The following is an 11,937-nucleotide window of genomic DNA, read 5'->3' on the forward strand; positions in this document are numbered from 1 at the left end:
AAATTGTCAGAAACCCCCGAATCTGAAACAAATGAACATAATAGTTCTATCGATAAAAATATTGCGAAATATTTCATTGATCAACAGAAGAAACAGTCGACCGTTAATTGCACAAAAAGGGACTTGCACATTTTCAACAAGTGGATCGTTGCAAAGAATGAATTGATATGGATTGAAAATATACCAGTAAAAAACGAATAACAGAAACAAACAAAAAAATGTTTACTCTAAATATTAAAAAAAAAAAAAAGAATATATTGCACTAGTTCAAATACGAAAATTGGACCTAGTGCAATATTAGAAGAACATATGAAAAATCCCTTTCAAAAAGGAAATATTGTATCATGAACACAGAAAAATATTACTATACAATAAAAGGGTTATTGCATGGATTGTGGGAATATTTGATCGAGCAGTATATTATATTGCGCTCGTAAACTCGTGCCATATAATATGCTTCTCAGTCCAATATTCTCCAATATTCATGTATATATTGTTTCTATAAAATAATATAGGGTTGATTAACCCTATATTATTTTATAGAAACAATATATACAAAAACGATAATGCATCGTTTGTGTTGCATGTACCAAACACAATTATAAAAAAAAATACCGAATGAACTGGTATCATTCAGGCTTGAGTTCAGTTAACTTAGTTAACTGTAAATGTAGAAAGCTAAATCGACATTTGAACAGATAAAGTGTATTATAATCTCTCATTAATAGCAGTCGAGAATCAAACATATTTTTCGTGTGCATGTTTATGTATATGTGGAAATTTAAAGCTATTTGTGATTTTTTTTGCTGTATCAAATTAGCTAGATAGTTGTTTATTATCTACGCTATAGTATAAATTGTGGTGTCAAAAGATTAAAAGCCGGAAACAATAATACTATCGATGAACATTTCTCTGTCCAACAAAAAAAAAATGAAATGAAATAAAAAATGAAAACTGATTCATGTGTAACAGTTTCGATGTTTTATTTTAATTTTCTAGAAGTGAAACAGTGGTTGCTTTAAGGACAGTGGTGTTCCAACAGAATACAGCATGGGTGATTAATATAACGGGTTTCTCTTTTTAATGCTGTTTAAGTAATCACTTTCTACGTACTCTGTTCTAATGTATAGATTAACGGTTAATTGATAATTTGTTTCAGACAGTCCTTGATATACGATTCACTAAGTATAAATGACGTGTTACAACATCGAGATATAATTACAATATAAGAGGAATTTGGACTACCTCTTTATCCTTGAATGTTCCTGCGTTTTGTTTGATTAGGGATTTTGATCCTTAGGATGTAGATAATGAAGTTATAATGATGTCAAAACGACGTTGTTAGTCTAGTCAGCAGCGAAAAAACGTTATTTTCTTACTACGAGTCAGGGGTTTATCCTTGATGAACAACGGGATTGGTTACAGGATACGTATAATGTTAATTTGAAGACAAGTATTATCATGCTGCATGATTTGTCAATTAAAGACTAACGATACAACATGAAAAGGCGTTGATGTATACAACCGGGCTTCATCATTTTTTTTAAAGATAATCATATGTTTCATCACACAAATATTATTAAATAATCCATTAATAGTGGTAAATCCTGTGAAAAGATGCGCTCCACTATTCGCCATTAATAGCAGATATTTTGTTCAAGATTTTTATGGGGTTTGCAATTTTTTTGCCCGAGTTGGGGCTTGCCTTTGTCGTAATTACTATCTGATGTACTGTGATTGCCTTATGTTATATAAGCTGTCTTTCTTTTGACTATTGGCTGAAGGTGTTTCGGTTTTTCTCTGACAATTCGATAAATTTGTAATAACCCTTCAAATAAAACATCCCCTTTTATACTTTTAACCGAGCATTTAGAAACTGAAACTCCTTGTAAATGGTTTATACATTATTGACGCAAATTCTGAAAACAATATGTTCGTTGATAAAAGCTCCGTGAAACTTGCAATAAACCATTTTTTTTAATTTTACCATTTCAGCAAATTAGTTCATTAGGAGAATTCGTTACACAAGAAAGAAAAAGTTCAAATGATCCTAATTTGCTCTATTAAAACTTTCTCCACTCGAGAATTTAATTTTGAATTTCATTTGTTGTACTTTAACGTCATTACAACAATTCAAAATAGAATTATTGAAATTGTATCCCGTTGGATATTTTACGCTCCTGACGCTATAATTGTTTTTGATTTTATGAAAAAAATGATACAGAGAAATCGGGAGGACAAATCCTGTTTAAACCAGACATTTTTTATGTCCCTTTACAACAATTAAGTAGCAATCCAGCTAAGAATCATGCAAAATGTAATAAATGATTGGAACGCCTACACGTTTTTATTTTTAACATTTTGTTTAAAATGCTGAAAATAAATGGCGATAACTCTGTAAATAACACTAAAATACAGAAGAAACAATTGAATTTTCAATATGAATTTTCTCCTAAATGCAGACAGATTGAAGTGAATGATTATACATTTTATCATATTGACCTGTAAAGCAACTTCATAACAAAAATAAATATAAAAATGTGTTGCCTTTTTTTTTAGGTACATGTATATCACAAATTAAAGAATTTGCACGAGTCTTAGCTGGAGTACTACATAAACTGTTTTCAACCGTAGTTAACCGAAACCACTATAGACTTTTGGTTTTGACAGATGTAATTATATCCTAATGAGAATAAACCAAAGTGTTTAAAAGCTTAATTAGTTAGTTTTATTAACATTTCGAAATTGGTATACCTTACTGCTTTTTAGGAGGGTACATGTTAAATAGCGGAAGATAATTTTAATTTTGAACTAGTCATCCTTGTTCATTTAATGTGATTTGTTTAGATAAGTAAAGCAAAGTTTCAAAGTAGAATGTGTTTTGAAGAAAATTTAACATAGCATAGTAGCCGTGTTCGGAGTGTAAGTTAAACAAAATCTTGATATATTGATAGAAACAAAATACAAAAATACTTACTTCATTGTTAATATATTCATTCCTGAGGATTTAACTTGATGTTATAAGTATTGATTCTCCGTTATGGCCATTTTATTCATATACCATATGACGAAAGGCTCTGATTTGATACTTAGCTTTCTCACTTTTAATAACTTTTGCGGTTGCTTTAATGCACTTTCATAGTTAAGCGATGTTCAAGAGCACTGGACAAGCTCTCAAGTAGATATACATAACATGGATTTAACCCTTTAATGAAATTATCATAGCTAATAAATTGTCGATGAAATATAAAACCGTCTTAAACGTCTGTGTTGGAACAATTATCACCCATAGTCTGATAGGCAATAACAGATCATAAATCTGCAATTGAATTTTTAAGAGGCTGTTGTTCACATCACAATAAGCTGGCTGAATGGATTTATTGTTTTTGATGTACTGTGTTCCATCCATATACTTACAAATACAATATTGACAAATATTGAAAAATGAAATCAACAAAGCAATTTAGGTTTATTGTTTTAGGGAGCGAGAAAGCAATTTAAGATATTGTAAACAATTCGTAATGTACTTATTATACACGCAACATTTAAAGTAAGAGTACAATACATTCATTTTGCGCATATAGAAAGGTTAAAAAATGCCTGCGAATGTCGGTGAGACCATGACCATAACATACCAATGTCATATAAACTAAAACGGGTCCGTAGAAATTCTTTAACTTAAGCTTTAGTAAGCGATTTTAAAAAAATGTACAAGTAAAATTAGTCGTTTTTCTCCTGAAACGTTCAACATACCCATTTTAGCGCGTTTCGTGTGCTTATTGCGCGCGTATCTTTGGATAATGTAACGTACTGCGTGGGATTCGTTTTCGTGTGCCTATCATATGCGTGTTTCGTAGGTTAAATATTTTTTCCCGGAATACCTTGTACCAGAATTAGTGTTTGTTCAATAATGGACTTGGGAACGTTACACGTTTCAGAAGGTTATGACGCCAAAATATTATTTTGTAAAATTACGTAATTTCTTACGAATAATTTCACACTTACGACCTTTCGTCCACATTCATGTATTCATCTAACTGACGAAAAAGAACACGCGTAGAAGGAATAAGTAACAGGAACCACCCTTGATTTTCTCTATACCAAGCAGTGTTAAGTTCCCAAAGATTAGTTTAAAATAATAAAAAAAAACATTTTTATCGCAATTTTCGATATGGTTTAGTTTCAAAGAACAAACTTGTACTCCTCTGCCTCTACTTAAAGAGGCAGCGAAACATCCAGTCTAGCTTGTGCAATTTTCCCTTTCTAAATTGTTTAGTACCTGTTATTTGAAAGAATCTGTCTGATGTATGAACTATTTCCCTTTATACATTCTTAGAACTTAAAACTGGATATTGAGTATCGTTAAAAAAATTCAATATATACCCAAAAACATCACATATATAAATCTTTTTTAAATATCCAAATAAAAATACAGGAATGTTTTACAAATGTTGAACATGGGCTGGTTATATACATATATGCATGTATTATTTTTTTACGATATGAATCAAAACATGGTTTATTTTCACTGTACATAAAATGAACTTGATGAGGGGACGTTTTTTTCAAGACCTGATAATTGAATGTTTCGATAGTATCTGACACCGATAGGATGAATGATATAGAACCGCTTACCTGAAAACACTTTAAGAGACAGCAATACTTGATAAAAATTTCGTGTGACTGACATTCGGACGGCCAGACATATGTCAATTAAAAAAAGAAGGTATCACATAATGACATGTCATTTCGTTTAGCAGAGTAAACCACCTCTGATATCTGTTTATGCCATCTACTTTTACATCTGCACATTCGATAACGAGTTTGGTAGTAAAGAATGCATCTGGTCTGACTGGGTTGAAGTTGTTTAGAAAAGTAGTGTTTTTAAAACAAAGTTTTCAATGTTAAGAACGATAAGAGATGACAACGGGTAAAATCGACCACCGATCTTGTTGTGCTATTATTCTTATTTATACACAAATTATCTACATAAAACGTCTTTCGTTTGTTTTGAGAATTAGGAGCAGAAATATCTTCGCGAGTATAATTTTCCTTTCTGTTTTGTGTAGGCAACTAGAGTATTATAACTGCCTAGTCTCACTAATTCTTGTCAGGTTTATTTTGCCTATTATATATCAACTCTGGAAGAGAAACATGTATATTTCTGGCATTTTAAAAAGAATTGAAGACCTGAGAGTTGAGAGATGTAACCCCCGTATGTAAAGGAATGAAGAAGTACAGCCGGACGAACACCCCTATCACTATATATCCCAAATTTAAATTTGCAATTTGGGGAATAAAACGATCTCCAAACGCCGGAGTATTTACTAATATGGTTTAACGTCCCTTGACAGAAAGAACGAGAAAGACTTTACCAATCGAACAGAACCTAGTCGTACAGCAAAATAAAGGAATTTGATATTCTCGCTTGCACCGAAAACAATGTGCCTGGCTAGTATTTTTGTTACAATACAATGTATGTAACATGTACAAGCATTACGGGATACGTATTCAGAATAGATAGCGGATGTTCCACGTTTGATGTTTAGATATAAAACTGTGCTATGCAAAAAATTGTTGTTTCACTAAGGTAGTGATCACTTGATCGTTATTTCTTTTGTATACATAAAGGTCTTAAACAATACAGCTGCAGGTGAAAGACTATAAACATCATTGCCAGTTATGTAATTCAGATCTTTCAGCTTTTAATTGCTGTTCATTTAGCTTTATTAACTTTATGTTATATCCACAGGGATAGTCGAAAAAAAACTTTCTTTCGATTGAAAACTCTAATAATTGCACAGCACATCAAAACAGAAATCAACGTTATTGTTCTTCCGAACGAACCTCTATACCAATGTCTTCAAAATTGCCCCCTCCCCCTTTTTTTTTATCAAAATGATGTAACAGATTAATTAAAACGTGTGTAATTTAGATAAATAACAGGCCCTTTTCAATTTAAAATATATATTTAGTGATGTGAAAATAAAACAATCGGTTGAAGAATTTTCAATATAAAGCACATTGCTATTAAATTATATATTCTAAAAATCACAAAACTAATTTTTCTTTTTTAAGTGACCAATGCATGTCGATAATTGTTTGTAGAATTCTACCTTTTGATTACCTATTCCATTAATATTTATTAGGTTTATATAAACTTGTTGTTTATTTTCAAAACAATGAAATGACATTTAAAAGATAAACAGTAAAATATTTTTACAGTCAATTTACAGTACTAATCCTAGTTTCCAATTCAAATGCAAAATTAAATGCTAGTGGCTATCCATAGTGCATTAGTGTTATCGATGAAATATTGCATGAGGTGTACCAACGTGGGATTAGAGAAAACTAAAAACAGGAGAGTTTTCAACATAATACTAATATTTTGTTGCCTAAAAATAGATTGAGCAACTTTTGTCTCCAGACAAGTAAATATGTTTGCAATTTAATGCATAATATTAAAACCGTTCGTTTATTTTGTAGATTCTCATTATTACATGAATTTCATAATCCACCCTTAAGTACTATTCACATTGGGCCTATTACATACAATTGAATAAGTAATTTTATACGTATTTCTTTCGATAGACGTTTATTTACATACTCAATCCACTCAAGATTACAATGCATTCCAAATGTTTTGATATTGTATACAATATTAAAAATGTCATGTACCGAAATAGATTTCACTTTCCGAATTTAAGCTCTATTTTACCATTGTTCGTTACCTAGACATGGTAACTTAATGCCCCCCCACCCCCCCAAAAAAAAGGGAAAAATGCGGATCGTCCTTGTTTATCATTATCTGGTTTTCTTGTTAAATTGATAAACTACAGTAACTGTTGTTTAAATTTGCGATGCACTTTTATTACGATTTTATTAGAGATTTCACATTTAAGAAGAGGAAAGGCGTAATAACAAATGCAATAAAAGATTATAATAAACTTTCGATGTGTCAATGTTATAAACACATATTGTGTGGTATATTTGTAGGTTGTATTATAAAACTGATGTCAAGAATGAAATTTAATATAAAGAGTGTAAACTCGGTGGGATTACTTCTTTTTTAACAATCATTTTTAACCATTATAGCGCCACAAAATCATATTTAACATTACCATCAAGAACTTAAAACTTAACAAAATAAATACCGGGTATCTGAAAACAATAAGAAAAAAGTGAAAGAATCTTGAAATGGCTGTATTTCTATATGTATTGTAGACTTTTTCCTCGTTTTTATGCCCCCGCGACAAACAGTCGGGGGCATATTAAGTCACTCCTGTCCGCCCGTCTGTCCGGATTACACATGATCATGGCTTGTTCGGCTATCCCCTCGTACAGTTTTTGAACTATGTCTAAAATATTTTACAGGATATTTCTACATATGATGAAGGTGTGCAGGGTCAGAGGATTTTGATTTTCATGAAATATTACAGAAACAGGGCTATATGGCTTGTCCTGCTATCGCCTCCTGTAGTTTTTGAACTACATGTACATCTAAAATATATTTTACAGGATGTTTTTAAACATTATGTTGGTTTGCAAAGTCAAAGGATCTTCATTTTTGTGGAATATTACGGAACTGGGTGATAGTTGGACTTTTTAATTTTTGTCAGAAATATACCCTAAGCAACAAAGTTCAGGATTTGTTATTGGGGGTATTAACATTTTTATGTGTCCGTCAGTCCGTCCATCAATCCTCTTCGCAAATATTTTTGCAGTGCTTAGCCTAACAAACCAAATATTTACTGCGTCAACCAACTGTACATACATGTAACCTCTCTAAATCTGCAAACCATGTTTTCATACAAAAACGAACATGTTCTTTATTTGGCAAATCTAGCGAGCAGGGACATTATTAGTGTCTTACAGACAGATTTAATTTACCCCAAAAAAATCATTTACAAACAAATGACTCGGGGGCTCTGTGACAAACATGGCTTGTAGTTTTTTTTTTTAAATATGTTTTTTTTTTCTTTTAAATAAACTATCAAAACCGTTCGGAATGATTCAAGTTGCTTATACAGTTTAGCAGCGATAACTCTGACAAACCCAGCATGCAACACACCAGGGGTACCCCATTCCACCACCTGGGGCACACATCCCAGTTGCTCTGTGGGCAGAGCGCCCTAGCCCCCCGCTAAGGTTCTGAGCACTATTTAGTCACCTTTTACGACAAGCTTAGCGCTGTTGCAGGCCTATTCTTTTAACACCCGGACCTGCACGGGGCTGATTTTGATTGAATCCTTATGAAACATACATATTACAATTGATCAATCAATGATGAGTCCGTGATCTTTACATGTACATTCTTTATGGAGCACGAAAACATTACACGTCTTCCGGATTGTCACTAAACCAAACTAATTTGTTTGTTTGTTTGTTTGTTGGAGTTTAACGTCCGAGCAGCAATATTTCAGCTATATTCAGATGATGAACATGAAATTGAGGATAAAACGAACATGAAAATATGATGAAATGAAAAAGGGATGGGACAAAAGGACAATGGGGTCGACAAATTTTGATTGCCACTGTAAATAGGGAGAGGTGGGTAGGGTCGGGCATTTTAGCCTCCTGTGGCGGAGCCCTATGGTTCCTACTCCTGGAAAATACCACAGTAGGGTTCTTTAACGTGCGAGGAGCATGGCATCTTTTCCAACACGGTGCACCACTATGGTTTGCGGTCAAGTTTTCCGTAGTATAGCCTGACAACCCCAGCATGTAACAAGCCAGGGGTACCCCATTCAACCACCTGGGGCACACATCCCAGTTACTCTGTGGGCAGAGCGCCCTAGCCCCCGGCTGAGGTTCTGAGCACTATCTAGTCGCCTTTTACGACAAGCTTAGCGCTGCTGCAGGCCTATTCTTTTAACACCCGTACCTGCACGGCTGCTAAACCAAACTGAACACTAAAAGTTATTGATATTGAATTATTTATTTATTTTTTTGCATGGTTTATCAAAATATGGCTATCAAATTCAAGATCAACCATACAGTTATCGAAGATTTTGTTGTTATATATTATTAAAATGAATTTTATCTTTTTCAGTTAATTTGTCTAATTTGTATGATTTCCCATATCATTATACCCCCATACTTGCAATATATAGTGTTCTATCGCCCTTCCTGACTTCCTTTCGTTAAGCACAGTGACCTTTATATTATTCGTTACTCCTAAACCGCTGTCAAATTCAATGAAACTTGACAGAATATTATTATATATTCCCATTGTGCACCTCCCTTTTATATTTCGAATTAATTTGGGTGTTTTACATACTGGTTGCAAAACATGGACTTAGTCATTTATGAGTATGGGAAGATGGGAAACCCATCTCTTATCCGTTTAACACTGCTGATTGGTATTTCATGATTTTTTTCAGATTTCTTTTGTCTTCATGTTTCCATAGTACACCTCCTGAATATTTTATCAGTATGATAAATACAGTAAATTTGTCTGCAAGTGTTTGTAATGCTTACCAAGTAACCCGACTTAACTTACATCAATGCAGTTTATTTTGCTTTGCATAGGTAAAGCTGTAGCACGATTTGGTTTTCCTTACAATGAATGTTTTGCTATTGTCTACTGTTATTGTACTTCACATAATTTGGCACTATAGTATGTGCGTCCTTAGATTAGCTGAACCGCCATTGTTTTCCTTAAATTCTTATTTTATTCACTGTCGAATAATGCTTCGGATAATGACTTTTATCACACTGTAGTATTGTAATATTATATACAAGTACACATTAACCAACACGTCCGTTAACCGATGAAACATGAGAACACTTTTACATTTTTTTAATGACGTCAACGAGAGGTCGGTGGCGTGAAAGAGCTAATGCCCAAGCTAAATCTTTAATTAGACATTTTTACAATGTATAGTAGTACGGGACAGCTCATCTATATAATATAGGTGATGTTGTGTATGAGTCCCGTACTACCGTACATCATATACTAAGTTACAACCCTAGATTAATCCTACGAGGAGGAATTCATTATATTTTAGACAAGCTGGCAGAGTGGTATAAGGCGTTGGACTTAGTGCAGGCGGTGTTGCCATAGATGTCAGCGGTACGAGTTCGAGTCCTGCGTAGGGAACGACCTGAAATTTGCTTCACAGTTCTAACATCGTTGTGAATTTTTCAGACCCGTCTATGCTTACATACATGTAACATGTATCTTCCCTGTATCAATTTGATCCGATGGAGCACATTCTGAGACGTGTATGTTATAAAACATTGTGTAAAAAACATTTCCTTTCAAAATTTAACTTTAAGTTTTTTTTTACAATCAATTAAGGGTTCATGTTGTTTTCAGTTCCTTCTGATGTTTTTGTTTTTGTTTTCTTTTTTTAGTAATTAGTTATTTGATTTTGTTACAAAAGAGTTCTTCAGGAAATAATGTATATTTTACATGCAAATAGAAACGCAGTCATGCTTAAAACAACCCTTTCAGCATATATATCCTAACAACAATTCTACTTAAATCTAAGGTATGAAAACAATTAACACAATAAAGAAAACATTTCTTAATTTGGGTCGGTGGCATTTTTACGCGGCCCGTTTATGTTGTTGTATACCGGGAATAATTAATCGTTATGTAAGCGGAAATTTGAGCGCGCAATTAAAACTCGTTTTTTGTAAATAATACTTTTTAACATTGAACATTCTTTTCTGTCATCTTACGAAATCATACAGAAATACATATTTTCAATGAACTAATTGTGATGCAAAAAAATTATGTTTAAATTATTTTAGAAGAATTTTTTACCTTAATAAATGTATGGTATAATTACAAACATTAATATTATAAACTCATTTTAGGTCGAGATAATTGGCGGGAAAACGTTCTTTAGAAATGTAATGGGAATTGTTAGGTTTTTTTAATATCACAAGAATAACAGTTTGGTGACCCCCAATTTTCTTTTTGAAATATAAAGAAACATCAGTTCAGTGGTTTTGATGTAAATGTAGAAGAAGTTCTATCTACCACAGTTTTGATAATTTGCGAAATAGTGAAATTTCCCTCAGAATCCATATAAAAAATTGCCTTTATTAAGGTCCAATTATCTCCAAATCAAGTTCGGTGACCTGTTTTTTTTTCACATTAAAATCTTAAGTATTTTCATTCAAGGTCATCTTCCAGGAAAACTAGAAAAAAATATCTACTAGAAATGTTAGGTATAAACTACCTGAATTCATCATTCAAAAATGCCGAAATCATGCCAGGACCTTTAAAGTGGTTTCTAATTTTTCAATTTTTTCCTTTAATTTTGTAAGTAATTGTTGTACGAACTTTTTTTTACTCCTCAGTCCTCAATATTTCTTTCAGCCGTGGCACATTCCTTCAGCACCCGCGTATGAAGTTTCATATAACGACCCGTGCAGGTCCGGATGTCGAAAGAATAGGCCTGCAGCAGCACTAAGCTTGTAAAAGACGACTAAATAGTGCTCAAAAACCTAGCCGGGGGCTAGGCGCTCTGCCCACAGAGCAACTGGGATGTGTGTCCCAGATGGTGGAATGGGGTATCCCTGGCGTGTAACATGCTGGGGTTGTCAGGCTATAATACGGAAAACCTGACCGCAAACCAGTGTTGTACCGTGTTGCGAAAGGTGTCACGTTCCTCGCACGTTAAAAAACCCTGCTGTGGTATTCGATAGGAGTAGGAACCTTTTCGCTCCGCCAGAGGAGGCTTAATTGCCCGACCTTACCCATCCCTCCCTTTTTCTAATGGCAATCAAAATTTGTCGACCCTATTATCCCAGTGTCCCATCCTTTTTTTCTTTTCATTTCATCATCATTTCATGTTCATTTTATCACCCATTTCATGTTGATCGTCTGAATAAAGCTGAAATAATGATGCTGGGACGTTAAACCCAAACAATTAATCAATCAATCATATATGTTATGACAGAACTTGTGATAACTACGCA

This window comes from Perna viridis, chromosome 2, assembly GCF_037379345.1.
Source record: "Perna viridis isolate PV_CMFRI_1.1 ecotype Kerala chromosome 2, ASM3737934v1, whole genome shotgun sequence".
NCBI classification, from domain to species: domain Eukaryota; kingdom Metazoa; phylum Mollusca; class Bivalvia; order Mytilida; family Mytilidae; genus Perna; species Perna viridis.